At 38.4% G+C, this 14992-nt stretch overlaps 1 protein-coding gene across 12 annotated transcripts in view; it reads right to left on the reverse strand.

Moving 5' to 3' along the window:
- RBMS3 (RNA binding motif single stranded interacting protein 3) overlaps positions 1-14992 on the reverse strand; it is a 717162-nt gene that overhangs the window by 623946 nt on the left and 78224 nt on the right. The window lies entirely within an intron of this gene.

Below are 14992 nucleotides of genomic sequence, written 5' to 3' on the forward strand. Positions count from 1 at the left end.
ACTATGGAACCCAAACTGCTACTTGGCAGTGTCAAGAGAGAGCAGGAGGTCATGTGACCTCTGCCCCTTACGGACTTTTCTCTCACATTTCCTTCCTTACCGGCCCAAGAAATAAAACAAGCTTCCACGGGGCAAATTACAAATGACACTTGGTTCACATGATGTAGCACGTGGAGTATCAAGAGACACAGGAGAGGACATTTACTACCTTATTTCTTCCCTTGCAGTCCGGCATATGCTTCGGAGCTCTGCTTCCTGAGGGATCTGAGGCGAAGGCCTATCCTTCTCCCAGTCTGTCACGGACGGGTGTGTCGTCCTACAGTTCACGGCTCATGCACACTTCATAGCCCATGTAATTCCACACGACTCGCACAACACTCAAACTGGCCTACAGTTTGTTCCAGGAGACATGACCCCTGACGGGACACACTTCTCCTGCATTTCTGTATTTACTGCATGTCGGCGAGGAGCAGCTCACATACTGGCCTCCGGCTGAGTCGAGGATGGGATTGGGCTCCCCCTACCCTGACTTAACCTTAGTCCATCGCTTACTTACTCATGTGTGTGACATGGGCAATTCACTTCATCCCTCGGTGCCCCGGTTTCTTTATCTTCGAAATAATGCCAGCTCATTAAAATGAGTGAAAATATGCAAAGCAACCAGAACAACTAGAGCAGGACTGAGCTCAGAGTAACCACTATGTAGTAGGTTTTATTTTTATTATGCAACTGTAAGCCATAACCCAGCTGGCTTTGCAACCTATAGACCGCAAACTACATAGGGCAACCTGTAACAGATAGAGAGGGTCAGCGTCCCTTGCCACTTGCCAGAGTAAGCCACACTGACGATGAGCTAGCATGTTTTCTAAAGCATAAGTACAAGACAGTGTTAAAAATCAATTGCACATGCACACCCACACGGGTTTCTTTCCCCTCCTAAAAAAACAAGGTGATTCCCACTATCCCTCATTCTGAAACCTGGCTGGAAGGCCCTGAGTGACATTACACTCAATACTCATTTGAGACCTCTTTCCAACTATATACAGTCCCAACCCTTGGCTTTTCTTTCAGGTCCTCAGACCCTTTTGGCTCTTTTTCTCTAAGGGTAAGACCCTCCTCTCGGTCCCTGTAAAACTAATTCCTTCTGTTTCTCCTGGTCTCAGTTGAAATCTCACCTCTTAAGAGCATCCTCCCTCAGTAACACTATGGTAAGTCTCTCTCATTTTGAAATTCTTTATGTGTTGTTCGTCCACCTCAACAGAGATCAAACAATGCCAGTGTTCTGTACTACGAAATCATGTACCCAGGATGATACCTGGCATGTAGTAAATGTTCAACAAATACTTGTTGAATCAACTTGTTTTCAATAAATACTTATGGAATGAGGTATATTTCTCCACAATCCAAAATAAATTCTAATAAAGTGTTTTGACCATTTTTCCATGCTACTCTTTTCTCCACCTTCAAAAACTTCATTCTCCAATTCAGTCATTTGTTGAGCAGTTACTGGATTACAGGTGCCTATCAGTACACTTAGGAGCAAGGGGATAGAATGAGACCCTCTATGTCATAGCTTTTAAGAACCGGAAAAAGAAATGATAAAAACATACCCTTATAAAATATGCCGTGTGTTTTTGTGAGGGCCCACGTCTATGCAGGTATGTGTGTGTGTAATATCAGGAAACACAGAAGAAAACACACAGACCAACACAAAGAATTTTAGCATGGTGAATTCAAAGAGGGCTATAAATTTGAGATTGGCCTTAAAGGGAAGTCTCCAGGCGCACAAGATAGTGGTGATACTCCGGAGGTAAGAAGTAGCTGAGCCAACAAACCTGTTTTGAAGAAATTATAAAATCAAATGAGAGCTCTTTTTCTAAATCCCAACTGAGCTAATTTGGAAAATAAATTTTACATATTCCTACATGAATGCATTTTGATTTTGACATTTTCTCTTTTTGTTTTAAATTTGATGTCATACTTAAGGGTTAAAAGTGAGATTAGAGGGACACCCGGGTGGCTCAGTTGGTTAAGCAGCTGCCTTCGGCTCAGGTCATGATCCCAGCGTCCTGGGATCGAGTCCCACATCGGGCTCCTTGCTCCGCAGGGAGCCTGCTTCTCCCTCTGACTCTGCCTGCCACTGTGTCTGCCTGTGCTCGCTCTCGCTCGCTCTCTCTCTGACAATAAATAAAATCTTTAAAAAAAAAAAAAAAGTGAGATTAGAAAAAAATCATTTTAAGAGTTTCAACTAAATTCTGTCTTTACAAAGAATCTGCAACCAAATCAGATCTGCAAATCAAAAGAACATATAGTGGGAGAAAACTTATTTATCTTCAAAATAATCATCTGAACATATGCATTTGCATGTTTATTGTCTTTAACTTGGAACAGCGGGTGGGTACTTCTTGCCTAACCAGTAAAGTATAAATAATACTTTACAGCTGAGGGTTGATACACTTTTCCAAATTATCTCATCAGCATTATCTCATTTAATCCTCACAATACCCCTGTGAGACAAATAGACAGGTATTTTAATCTCTACTTTACAGACATGTCAGTAAGAGAGAGAAATGTTAAGGGGCTTGTCTGAGGCTGTATATCCAGGCAGAGGCAGATGAGAGTGGAAATCTCAGGAGTCTTTCCATTATAACTTTTGGCTGTCTCTGGAAACCAATGCCCCAAAAGGAGAATCAGGACTTCTGTATACTGAGGTTATAATATTTGCAAATGGGATCACTCTATAAAGTACTCATCAAAAATACATCTAACAAAACTCACTTTTAATGTAATAAGTTACTTGTTGAAAGACCAGATTTTAAATAATCTGGTACCACATTTAGGACTACCTCCACTCTTCTGCTCATGTCTAGAGTGAAGACTTTAACACATATGATTCTGAACATGAACATAGTCCATGCCCATACCACCCTGAACTCGCCCGATCTCGTCTGAAAACAAACACCTAACCCAGAGGAGTGCACATACATCCACTTGCCCAGTGTCTGTCTTGGTGGAGTTGACTGTGGTACGGACAGGGGAAGGACCACCTTGGCTACAATGATTGGCCATAAGGTAAACACATGCTCCAAGCCAGGTCAATTGAATTTATCCCTGGGGCCTTTACTGGAACTCTTGGGAAAGAGACTCCCTCCAGTTGGGCTGTGAATACTTCTGACAACTCTACAATCCTGAAGCTGGGGTTGGGAGGTGAGGGAAAGAATCCCTAAGAAAGTAAATATAGGCGAGTCATGTAGGAAGCAGGGTAATGGAAAGAAGACAATACCTACAGAGAGGTGGAAGGCAAAAATAAATCTTAGTTTTGCCTAGCCATGTAATTTTCAACTTGGCATCTGTATTAGTATCATTGGAGAGTCTTAAAAACTCCCAGCATCCAGGCCTCACTCCAGACCAATGAAATCAGAACCTTGGGTTCTATTCACGTTCACGCTCACGGCCATGTTCAGCACATCTGACCAGCAATACTGCCCTGAGGTCCTTTGGCTTTGCAGAAGTCTGCTGCTAGAGCAGAAGCTGTTCATTAACCATTAAGAAATGAAGGCACTAAGAGAGAAGTCAGTGGAGAATTGGTATACAGACTGATTTTATCATATACGGTATAGTGTGTAGCAATAGGCTGTCACGGGCATTTAACACACTGTGCCTTTTGAACTGCTCCTGTGAAACCTTCAAAATTACCACATTGCTGCTGTTTTACGTGTGGGTGGGAGTAAGGGCAATTGAAGTGGTGAATGGGAAGCCAGTTTCGAGCTGCCTTTATCACATCACAGAATGCAGAGTCGGGAAAAAATGTGCCTTTGCACATGACTGCATAGTACCTTTGCCATGCAGATATAATGCATATAGGTAACTTCAAGAGCATAGACAGTAGCAAAACAGTACAATGAAGTGGTGGATCATGAGTATTGCTTTTTCTACATAGTTCATTTAATTATAGTTTCCTATAGTGCAATTTTTAATAATGACTATGTTTAAAAACCAGCTTGCAGAATTCCTGGAAAATTTTAAAATCAGCTTCTCACCAGCTGGTAGAAGTTATCTGTAGGATACCACCTTCTACAACTTAACAGCTGTATTCTCATTAGAAAACAACTCACATTTACCAAAGGGCTATTTTTGCAGACTGTGAATGACCCACCTTCACAATTAGGTATCTTGTTCTTGCTAACCTCTGCCATTTTGGATTGGTTGTTACACTCAGAGGGAGGGAAGTCAGAGTGGTTAGAGTTCTGGACTCATATATTCTCCCCTCCCTGCAAACCCACGGTGCCCCACCCTGCCACAGCAGTAGACCCTATTTCCCAGCAAATGTGTACAGCATTCTTGGTTTCTTTGCCTCAGTGCCTTGTGTCCAAAGCTCTAATGCTGACCACCCACCCATACACAGAATCTTCAAGGCTTCCACATTCACTAGACAAGAAACTAATATACCATTTGATTTGCATCATTGTGCCTCCAGCGCCAAACATTCCACAGTCATTTTTAATGCTAAAAAGGCTTTGATTACTTCTGAGAACACTACCCACCCCTATTCTATCCTTTTCAAATAGCAAAGCCTAGAATTTCATTTCCTGCAAACAGGCACTCAGAAACCAGCTAGATGAATATCAAAAGTGCATTCCCCTAAATGACGAGCCCGCTTTCCAAAAGGATCCCTCAAGGCTCAATTACTTGCCACTTCTTTGCTTGGTTTCATATGTTAGCATTCCTTCCCAGTCTCTAGCTCAAATCATAAGGACCTTAACCACTGATAACAGTCTGCAAACAGTGAGAGTGATTATTACCATTTCTTTAACCAACACCAAGGGTTTCCTTCCCACAAGGTCTGGGGGCCAAGTCTGACTCTTGTTTCCCTTTTACATCTTTTAGTTAATTGCTTCAATTTGTTCCATTTCCATTCACTTTCTTTCAGTAAATCACAATTATTCATCACATATGTGCAGCCAGGAGGTTAGGGAGAACACCCAGCTGGTATTATTGGGAAGCCAGAATTTCTTTAAGGGGGTGGATTATTCTTGGCATGACCCAACATTATCCCCCTTCTGTTTACTCCCCAGTTTCAGAAGCTGCTTTTACCCAGAGTAATCGTGCTGAGAACCCATTGGATTGCATATGATCAGTGGGTTCTGGAAGCAAACTGTCAGAAGGAATTCAAGATTAACACATAAGGGGGCCATGACATCACCAGCACACGCATGTGGCTTCCAGATAGGAGCTCTAATATGAGAAACCCCATGCACCAATCCAGAAAATAATCCCAAGCATCCTGTGCTATGAAATTAAAATTTCAGAGACAGTTATGTATGCCAATGCCTTAGTATTATTCCCAGTAATTTTTAAAATTTGTATTTAAGTTTACTAATGTATATAAATGAAATAGAGCTATCATAATTGAGCACCTACTATATTCCAGGCACTGTTCTCATGGCTTCAAGTGCATTTTTGTTTTTGTTTTGTTTTGTTTTGTTTTTCTCATTGCAACATCACAATAAAGCTGTGAGGTAGGTCCTGTAATCATTTTTATTTCATAGATGAGTAAACTCAAAGACAAATCTGTTTTGTCTTCAGTTTTTGGTTTTTGTTTTTGGGTTTTGGGTTTTTTGGGGGGTTTCTTTTTGTTGTTGTTGTTGTTTTGTATTTTGTTTTTGTTTTTTGAACAGTAATTCTAGGCAGAGTACACATCTCAATTAGTAGTTTCTCTTTTCCAACCCAGAAGAAAGGTGGGCCTGGTCTCTCAGAATCACTGAGTATTAGAGGAACAACAGTAAAATTGAGAGTGAGACACAGAAATTTCATACCTGAAAAACACTGCAATTAAAAAAAAAAAAAATAGAATTCTTTCATTGCTTATCAGTTCATTGAGACATCAGGAATTTGGGCATTTTTAACTTTATTTTGTTACAATAGTTTCCAACTTAAATTTCCGAAATATTCCTATTGGATTATCCACTAGATATTGTCTTCTTCTTCAGAAGGAGGAAATGACGCTGCTGTAGCTAATTTATTTTATTACAAACAAACACAACCAAGAATTAATAAAGTTCTTTTAAAAAGAAATATATTTACTCTTTTCTCTCAAACTGAAAGCAATGTTTTGGTAAACTTTCACAAATTAACTGTTTAATACATTTGCAGTGCATACCAGCAGTAATTGCCAGATGGCTGTATAGGCTTTTGAGGTCCCCCCCCCGCCTTACTGTATGCTTTTTGGCAATGCTTTTAATTTGATGCTCTCCAATAGTGATCTTTGAATCCCTCGCACGTAAGAGAACACTGACACGTTTGTTACATACAACCAGTTCAAAGCTTAATAAATGAGGAAGAAGGACTCTTTTAAAGGTGATGAGGCTATGGAAAAGTAATTCAAAAAGGCCATTTTGCACTGAGAACTAATCCAATCATCGCCTGGTTCTGCAAGCTCTGGATTTGTCAAGTTTGCTGGTCTGACTGCCTCCCCATTCCAGAGTGGTATCTTCATCTTCATTCTAGACCTTTCCTGCAAGAACTAGATAAAACGTAAAGCCTACATTGAATCCGCCATGAGAAAACTATGTGTGCCACCCCTTTCACATTCACACACACTCTCAGAGGCATCACACACATCTGTGTGCACACTCACACGAACATCTACTAACATCGCTTTGTGTTTTTTTTTTTAAAGATTTATTTATGTATTTATTTGACAGACAGAGATTACCAGCAGGCAGAGAGAGAGAGAGGAGGAAGCAGGCTCCCCGCCCAGCAGAGAGCCCGATGCGGGACTCGATCCCAGGACCCTGGGATCATGACCTGAGCCGAAGGCAGAGGCTTTAACCCACCAAGCCACCCAGGCGCCCCATCACTTTGTGTTTTAATGTGGTTATTTGTGCGTGCTACTACTCAGTCCCCTGAAAGCTCCTCTTTGCTCACTCAGTAAAGCAAGCATGTGTGTGTTGCCAGTGTAATTTTACAGCGAGAGATTTAAATCCCATCTCGGTGAGTGAACTTGCCTGGCCCATCACGTACACGTTTCTGCTTTCTCAACACCAGGGATTTCCCTAACCCTTTGGGAAAAACCAACCCAATGTCTCGGTTGCCATTTCAAGGATGAACTATTTAAGCTCATCACTGGTACCTGCCTCTCCTCCCCACCCGCACTCCCTGTGCCACCCAAGCAAAGCCTCCCAATCTTCAGATACTAAGTACGTTGAGAAGATTCTTAGGTTGGTTGACAGAACACAGGTGGAGGTGAGCCATTGTATCAGAGAAGAGCACCCCCACTCCACATACAAAACACTGGCATTCTCTCCAAGAACAGAAGGACACGGCATCTGGGGAATGCCAACCTAGCTCATTGCTGGAGCTCGGAGCAAACAAAGGTAGCAGAAAAACAAAAACACAAAATGGTATCAGCAAGCATGGCAGTCAGACGTTTTTATACCTCTCTTTTAAAATGTCAGCTCCTCCCGACAGCTGGATCCAGCCACTGGAGGTAAGAAATGTTTCTATTTGTGAATGCCTCCAGCCTCTGCCATGTAGGACGGCTTCAAACAGCCATCAGTAAACAGCATTCTCATCATCCCGGCCCAGACTGAATTCTAATCAAGGTCTTTTAAATGCCATTGAACAAATCTATATACTATGGATTGTTTCTTGTATGCCTCTGGCCAAATGCTATTCACTGGGTCATTTATTATTTTTAGAAAACCAAACAATCCACACTAATAGTATAAATTATAGCACATCTAGAAGCAGGGTCCAGGCTTCCTTGGTGATTTAATAATAGAACTGAAAGAAGCTTTTAATTATTCCTCCTCTGATGATTTATTAGTCCGAATCTAGGACTCGCATGAGTAGAAGAGCCAGGTTTATATCACCATTAACCAAGAGGAAGGATCTGGTCTAAATATGCTTAAAAGTCAAGTACTAAAATTCAAGGGGCATGCGTAGTTGAGTCCAAAGAGAACTGAACTATGGAAGCTAAAAGTCCAACAGATTATCAAAAGCAATATATCTGCCAAAAGACAGGACTTGTAAAACAGGTTATCAAACCTGAAAATGAATGTCCAACCTGAACAGCACTTTTGATAAGTGTTCATGCGAATTGTAACTTAAGACATGAGATGCATGATCAATTGTCGCTATACAAAACAGGTTCACAGGCTCAACGAAGCCCAGTGGAAATCCACAAATGATGTCATAATCTACTTGCCCTCTCCTGAGAAAAGTCCATCAGGAAGGCAATAGAGGAAATAGCAGACAACTTGGCTTCTCAAGTTCTTTACGTCTGTAGACAAGTCAATTTTAAAAAGACTTCCCAGAACCACATGTCATGAGGCTTGTCTATCTGTCATCCCTGAATGTATGAAAGGAAAACCACAGAGTCATTTCTCTGGGCTATGTGTTAGAGAGACATAATTTTAGGCTTCAAGAAAATGACATCTGAGAGAAAAGCTGGTGCCTGCATTGTATCTTCAGATTAATTAAGCCAGAGCCTTGGAGGTTCGGAATTGAAATTTCAGACAGAGCTGCTTTTTTACTGAGAAAAGTTATCTCTATAAATCAGGGTTGAAATTGGGCAGTATGATAGGAAGGGCTGCCTTTACGATCCTCACTGTCACCATTTGGGGATCATTTTACTAGACAGAAAGAAGAATTTCAGCTACAGCCATTCCCAGGTCCAATAATCCATTCCATACTCATTCCCCATATTTGGCTCTCTTCCTTGCCAGTGAGCTCCAGACTCAGGGGCTCTCTTTCACCAGCTGTCTCTAGATTCCCTCTTCCCAGCCATACCAAGGAAATTTCAACAGTTCCCTTATTAACTTAACTTTATTTTCTTTATTGTTCGCTCTCCCCTCCCCACCTTGAACTGGTACGTGTATATGTGCACATACGTGTCTGCGTATGCACGCACAGGCATGTGTACGTGAGTGTTTATTAAGGAAGGATGATATGGGTTAGGGACAGTAAGGCTTAGAACATTTGTGAGATCAAAGAAAAAAAAAACTAATCTAAATTGGAGATGTCATAGATTCGAGAAATTTAAAACACTTTTTGCACTTTTCCCAAGCAGTATTTACACTTAAAATGAAGCGTTTGCTTTCATGAACAGCAGCTCTTTAACTTCCATTTTTCAGTAGTGGTGTGGAAAGATAGCTCAGACCGAAAATTCCAGGAGTCAGGAATTCATTCCACAAATATTTATTAAGCACTTGTGAAGTGCCAGGCCATGTACTAGGCATTGAAGCTGAAGTGGTACCAAATTTGCTTCCCAGTTGTAACTCCAAAGAAGATAAACCAACCTGCTCTACCGTTTGCTTTCCGTAGTTCAGTAATAACTGTTCTATCCTTCTGGGTGATCGGTCTAAGTACCAGTAATATCATCTGTTAGTCCATAGAGTTGAACCAACATCACCACGCCCACTCATACGTGGACCTTCCTCGTCTTTTTCACCAAATGTTAGACTCCTTTCTAACTTTTAAAGGCAAAGCAGTTCAATCTGAAACTTTTCTCTCTCAATAAAAAGTTAACTAAATTGACAGCACATAAACATCCCAAATCTGTATAGAAAGAGACATTTTGAGGTGAAATAGGTGAAGAGGGTTAGGAATGCCCTTGTCTTGGTGATCACCAAGTCATGTGTGGGGGTGTTGGCTCATTATACGGTATGCCAGAAATGAACACAACACTGTATGTTACTTACACTGGAATTAAAATTTTTAAAAAGTAAATTCATTTTAAAAAGAGACATTTTACAATTCTCTGACTAATGTAGAGTTTAAGGAGCCAGTTAAAATTTCAATGAATTCCATGCACAAAGTAGTGTCTGTATCCAAAAGAAAGATGTAACACTGAGTCTCTTCTTTTCATCAAAGTTGACATCTTGATCATTATTTTATGGATTTCCAAACCTATCATCCTCAATATTTCCTTTCAGTTATTGACTTAGAATAGAGGAAGAAAGCATAATAAAATAAAGTACACTATTATCCTCCCTGATTAGTAATAATTTAGTTGTAGAGAAAGTATATGACTTTTCTTTTTCTCACTCACCAAAATACTTGATTAAAAATGGAGGACTATCGTTTGCCTTTTAAAAATAAATAAATAAAACCATATCTGTTCTTCTAAAAGCGATATATGTTCTTCATAGGTAAAAAAAAAAAAAGAAAAAAGAAAACACAGGAGGTCAGAAAGAAACAAAAGGCAATTATATTCCTATCAAGCAGTTCTTTTAAATTTGTTTTAAATTGCATACATTTTAGGTTTTCCCATGCTTTGTTGGTAAATTAAATAACATTTTTTTCCTGAGTATAAAGATAATACATGTTAGTAAGAGAAGATTTACAATATAGGAGATTTTATAATAAAATACATTAATTGTATAACTCTTAGTTTCAGCTCCAGTCATGCTCTCTAGGTCATGGCCTTGAGCCCTGCGTTGGGCTCCATGCTCAGAACAGAGTCACCTTGAGATTCTCTCCCTCTGCCCCTTCCCCCATTCGAGCGTGCACTCTCTCTCTCTCAAATAAATAGATAAATGTTTTTTAAAAATTAATTATCTTATTCTAAGGTGGTATTTCAATGTGGTTTTGATTAGAATCTCCCTGATGGCTAATGATAATGAACACATTTTCATGTGCCTTTTTAGCCATTTGTATGTCATCTTTGGAGAAGTGTCTGCTCATGTCTTCTGCCCATTTTTTGACATGATTATCTGCTTTGTGTGTGTTGAGTTTGAGGAGTTCATTATAGATCTTAGATATCAGCCCTTTGTCTGTAGTGTCATTTGCGAGTATCTTCTCCCATTCTGTGAGTTGCCTCTTTGTTTCATTTACTATTTCCTTTGCTGTGCAGAATCTTTTGGTCTTGATGAAGTTCCAAAAGTTCATTTCCGCTTTTGTATCTTTTGCCTTTGGAGACATGTCTTGAAAGAAGTTGCTGTGGCAAGTGTCGAAGAGGTACTGCCTTTTTGTTCTTCTCTAGGATTTTGACAGATTCCTGCCTCACGTTGAAGTGTTTTATCCATTTTGAGTTTATCTTTGCGTATGGTGTGAGAGAATGGTCGAGTTTCATTCTTCTACATATAGCTGTCCAATTTTCCCAGTGCCATTTATTGAAGAGACTTTTTTTCCACTATATATTTTTTCCTGCTTTGTCAAAGATTACTTGACTAATTATCTTATTCTAGCAGTGTTACTATTTTGAGGCACTGCCCTTCCACATCACTTTAAATGCTGCTCTCTTGTCTCTCTGTCTCTGTCCATCTCTTTTTCTTTACACTCTACTATGTCTTTCTTTCTCTCTCCATCTCTCATACATACACGTTGTATATTGCTTTCTTAACATATCACCATTGTTTCTCAGTTTATTAAATGGTTTCCTTGAACCTAAATTTTAGAGGAGATATAATATTTCATCATATAAATGTAAAATAACAAAATGCTTACATATTATTATAATTAAAGTTACACTTCTATTATAACTATTGATCAGGTGGATATTTAAATTTAAAGAAAAATTTATGTTATGTTTATTCAAAAAATGAAATACCACATGAAATTTTTTAAGCATGTTGACAATGCCCCATAAGGATCATACATTCAACTGAGGAATAATTTTTACACAATTTTCACCACAGAATATATACAAATGTACAGCCTTTCTCTCTTTTAAATTTTTCATGTGCTCCCAAGTACCATTTTATCTTCTATGTAATATTTCCTATGATGTTAAATATCTGGGTTGCCAATTAACCTTTATAGTTGTTTTGATTACTTGACCAAGGATCAAAATCCTTTTCTACCAAAGACTTTGAGTTTTATTTTTTTAAAGTTTTAAAGAAACAATGGTAAAGATATCATCAGAAAGTGACACAGCTCAGCTACATAAAAAATAACCAAAGGCAGGGAGGTGATTCTAATTTTATTTGTGTTAAAATAGATTGTTATGAAGTGTTTAGAAAATTTTTGTCCCCCCAAATACTACCCAAATACTCTAGTTCAGTTCAGAAACAAAATTGGGAGGCATCCTTCATTAGAACCCTAAAGGGTGTTTTTTGTTTGTTTGGTATTTCTCAAATAGATCAATATAGAGCTGTGTGGCTGGGTAATGTCTTCATGGCACTAATAATAACATTGCCACCTAAGTCACCTTATTTTTAAATGATTTTTTGTATATTAAAAGAAATAAACCTAACCTCTCACCTACGTTTTTACAGAGTGAGTTATCTGTCCCAAACTTAGATGCAGACTACGGTGCTGAATATTCTTAAGGTTGAACCAGCTAGTTCAACTCTTATTTCATATTCTCTTTCCTAAAATTATAATCTGATAAGAACCCATCCACAAATTACAAAAATTAAGGAGACAACTTTCAAGAACTGGAGAAAAGTCTATGGAAATGATGGGTTCAAGAAGTTTGCAAATAAAATACAGGAAACTAGTGAGTAGGAAAAGTTAGCAGCTAACTCTTTGGGATTGTTTATCTTTGTTTGTTTTGGATTCCCCCTCTTCAGAAACAGACAAAATACAGTAGATAGTCCATATATTTAAAGACAGACATTAAGGAGCAAGTTTTGAAAGGAAGCCCATGGCAATAGACATGGAATTCTATGGAGAAAATAGGAATGGCAGGAGAGATAGGTAAGAAATACAGTATCTTTTCTAAGAGTACGGGCTAGAAGGAAAGAACATACAAAGAGACTTAACACAAAGAAATACTATGACTTTTTCTTTCATATTTATTGCCTTAAGGTATAATATTCTTTCTCTAATTTTAGCCCAGAATTATTTTTGAGGATTTAGATGTTTATCACCACTTGTAAGTATTGTTTTGTGTTTTTTCCTTTTGATACAGAAAAGGGGATTAATCCATTCTAATAATATTTGAATGATGGAAAAATGCTCTATTATGTTAAATTTCTAAACTGAATGCCAGTTTCTTAAAATTTTTAAAGCTATATATATATATATATATATATATATATATATATATATATATGATTTTATTTATTTATTTGACAGAGAGAGACACAGCAAGAGAAGAAACACAAGCAGGGGAAATGGGAGAGGGAGAAGTAGGCTTCCCTCTAAGCAGGGAGCCGGATGCTGGGCTTGATTCCACCCTAGGACCATGACCTGAGCTGAAGGCAGACGCTTAAGGACTGAACCACCCAGGTGACCCAGCTTTTTGGTATTCTTACCTAAGGAAAAAACTGAAAAAAAAAAAAAGAAGAAAAAAAAAGGCCAGAGCTTAATAGTAAGTTTACACGTTACTGTTTTCTGAAGCCTTCCTCACAAATATTGCTCCATTTGGTGTAACCAAAGCCTTTTCCAAAATCTCTCTGCTTGAAAATTGTAATTTAATGCAATTATTTCCATACATACAAATAGGCTCCATTAGATGATCTTGATATTAGTATTAATGGAAGCTGGCATCAAATTCTAATACAAAATATCAAAAAGTATTTTATGTGATCTTCCATGTTAGCCCTTACGAAGTCTATTTTCATTAATTAGGTCTTATCTTTTCACTGAGCTCTTAGAAATTGAGAATAAGTAGGACTGTGTAGAGCTATTGCAATCCAAGCTCCACAAATTATTTTAGGCATCAGTGACTCCATGAACTCATTACGCTGGCAAGACTTTGGAGGAAGGAATAGGTCGACAATCCCAATACTTCAAGCTACAGGAAAATGGAAAAAGCATAAAACGAATATGCACCTGAAGCTTAGAAAGCCTGGGTATGGAGAAGTTTAATTTATTATTCTAATGACTTTCACAGCATGAGACTCTCACCAGGAGACACACGTCTGTGCATCTAATAAGGCTGCAGAGATTGGGCTATTCCTGAAGGACTCTCATGGCTGTTTAAAGCATCCTTTTAGCAATGGGAAAATACAAAGTATGTGAAAAAGGCTCAAGACAGATACTACCCATGCTGTTTTGCTGCTAGCTACCTTCACATATATTCCTCAGAAATGAAGCCAATTTTGGCCAGCCAGCTCCACTTAAAATATTCCGGTTGTTTTCACTTAAATGTTCATTCATCTATTGCTCTTGCAGCATGAGAAATCCTAGAAATGACTGAAAGGGCTGCTTAGTTACCATACGTAACTAGGTCTGCAACAAATACGTCCCTCAAAGTTTGCCCTTGTCTATTTCATCATGCTTTCCCGAATCCTACTTCTTCTCTGGATTATTGCCAGTGTTTCCACGAGACTAAAAATGTTTAAGGACATATACCCATCAATCTATTTTTTTTTATATAATAATGCGATCAATGTATATGCATTGTTTTTCAGGGTTTGTTTGTTTGTTTTTTTTCCCACTCAATGATAGATATGAGATTTTTCAATGCCATATGTGCAGCTGCATCACATTTAACCATCTCCTCCACTTTGGACATCCAGTGGTTTCCAGCATGCCTGCAATCCCTGTATGTACATCATTTTGTATATGTGCCCACAAATCCTCAAAGAAATGCTAAACCTAAGATAGATAAATTTAAAATTTTGATGGATACTTCCAAATGAGAATCCAAAAAAGCTCTTCTGCTTTAGATTTATTTAATTGGATATGAGAGTAACCATGTCTGCTCATCATTGCCCACATCAGGTGATATAGATCTTAAATTTTTTATCTGCTTGATAACAAAAAGAAAAGAGACTTCTCACTGTCATTTTTTTTTCACTGTCATTTTTAATAATTGGAACTTAAATTAACTTTGTCTTGGTATATAAATAGTTTCTTTAAATAGTAGCCTCCATCATTCTTGCATTTTGATGTTTTATAATCCCTGGGTTAGAGAATTTCCATAGAGATTATATTAAATAGTTATCATGACTTATTAATGTCTTGTGATTATCTGGAATGAAGAGACTGGTCTACAAAGCAAGCAAGATTCTATATCACTCAAAATGTAAAAGGAAAGAAATCATTTACTTATGCCTTTGTACATAGTAGGATCTCAAAAATATTGATGATGGGA

Source organism: Mustela lutreola, chromosome 2 (genome assembly GCF_030435805.1).
Source record: "Mustela lutreola isolate mMusLut2 chromosome 2, mMusLut2.pri, whole genome shotgun sequence".
Lineage (NCBI taxonomy): Eukaryota > Metazoa > Chordata > Mammalia > Carnivora > Mustelidae > Mustela > Mustela lutreola.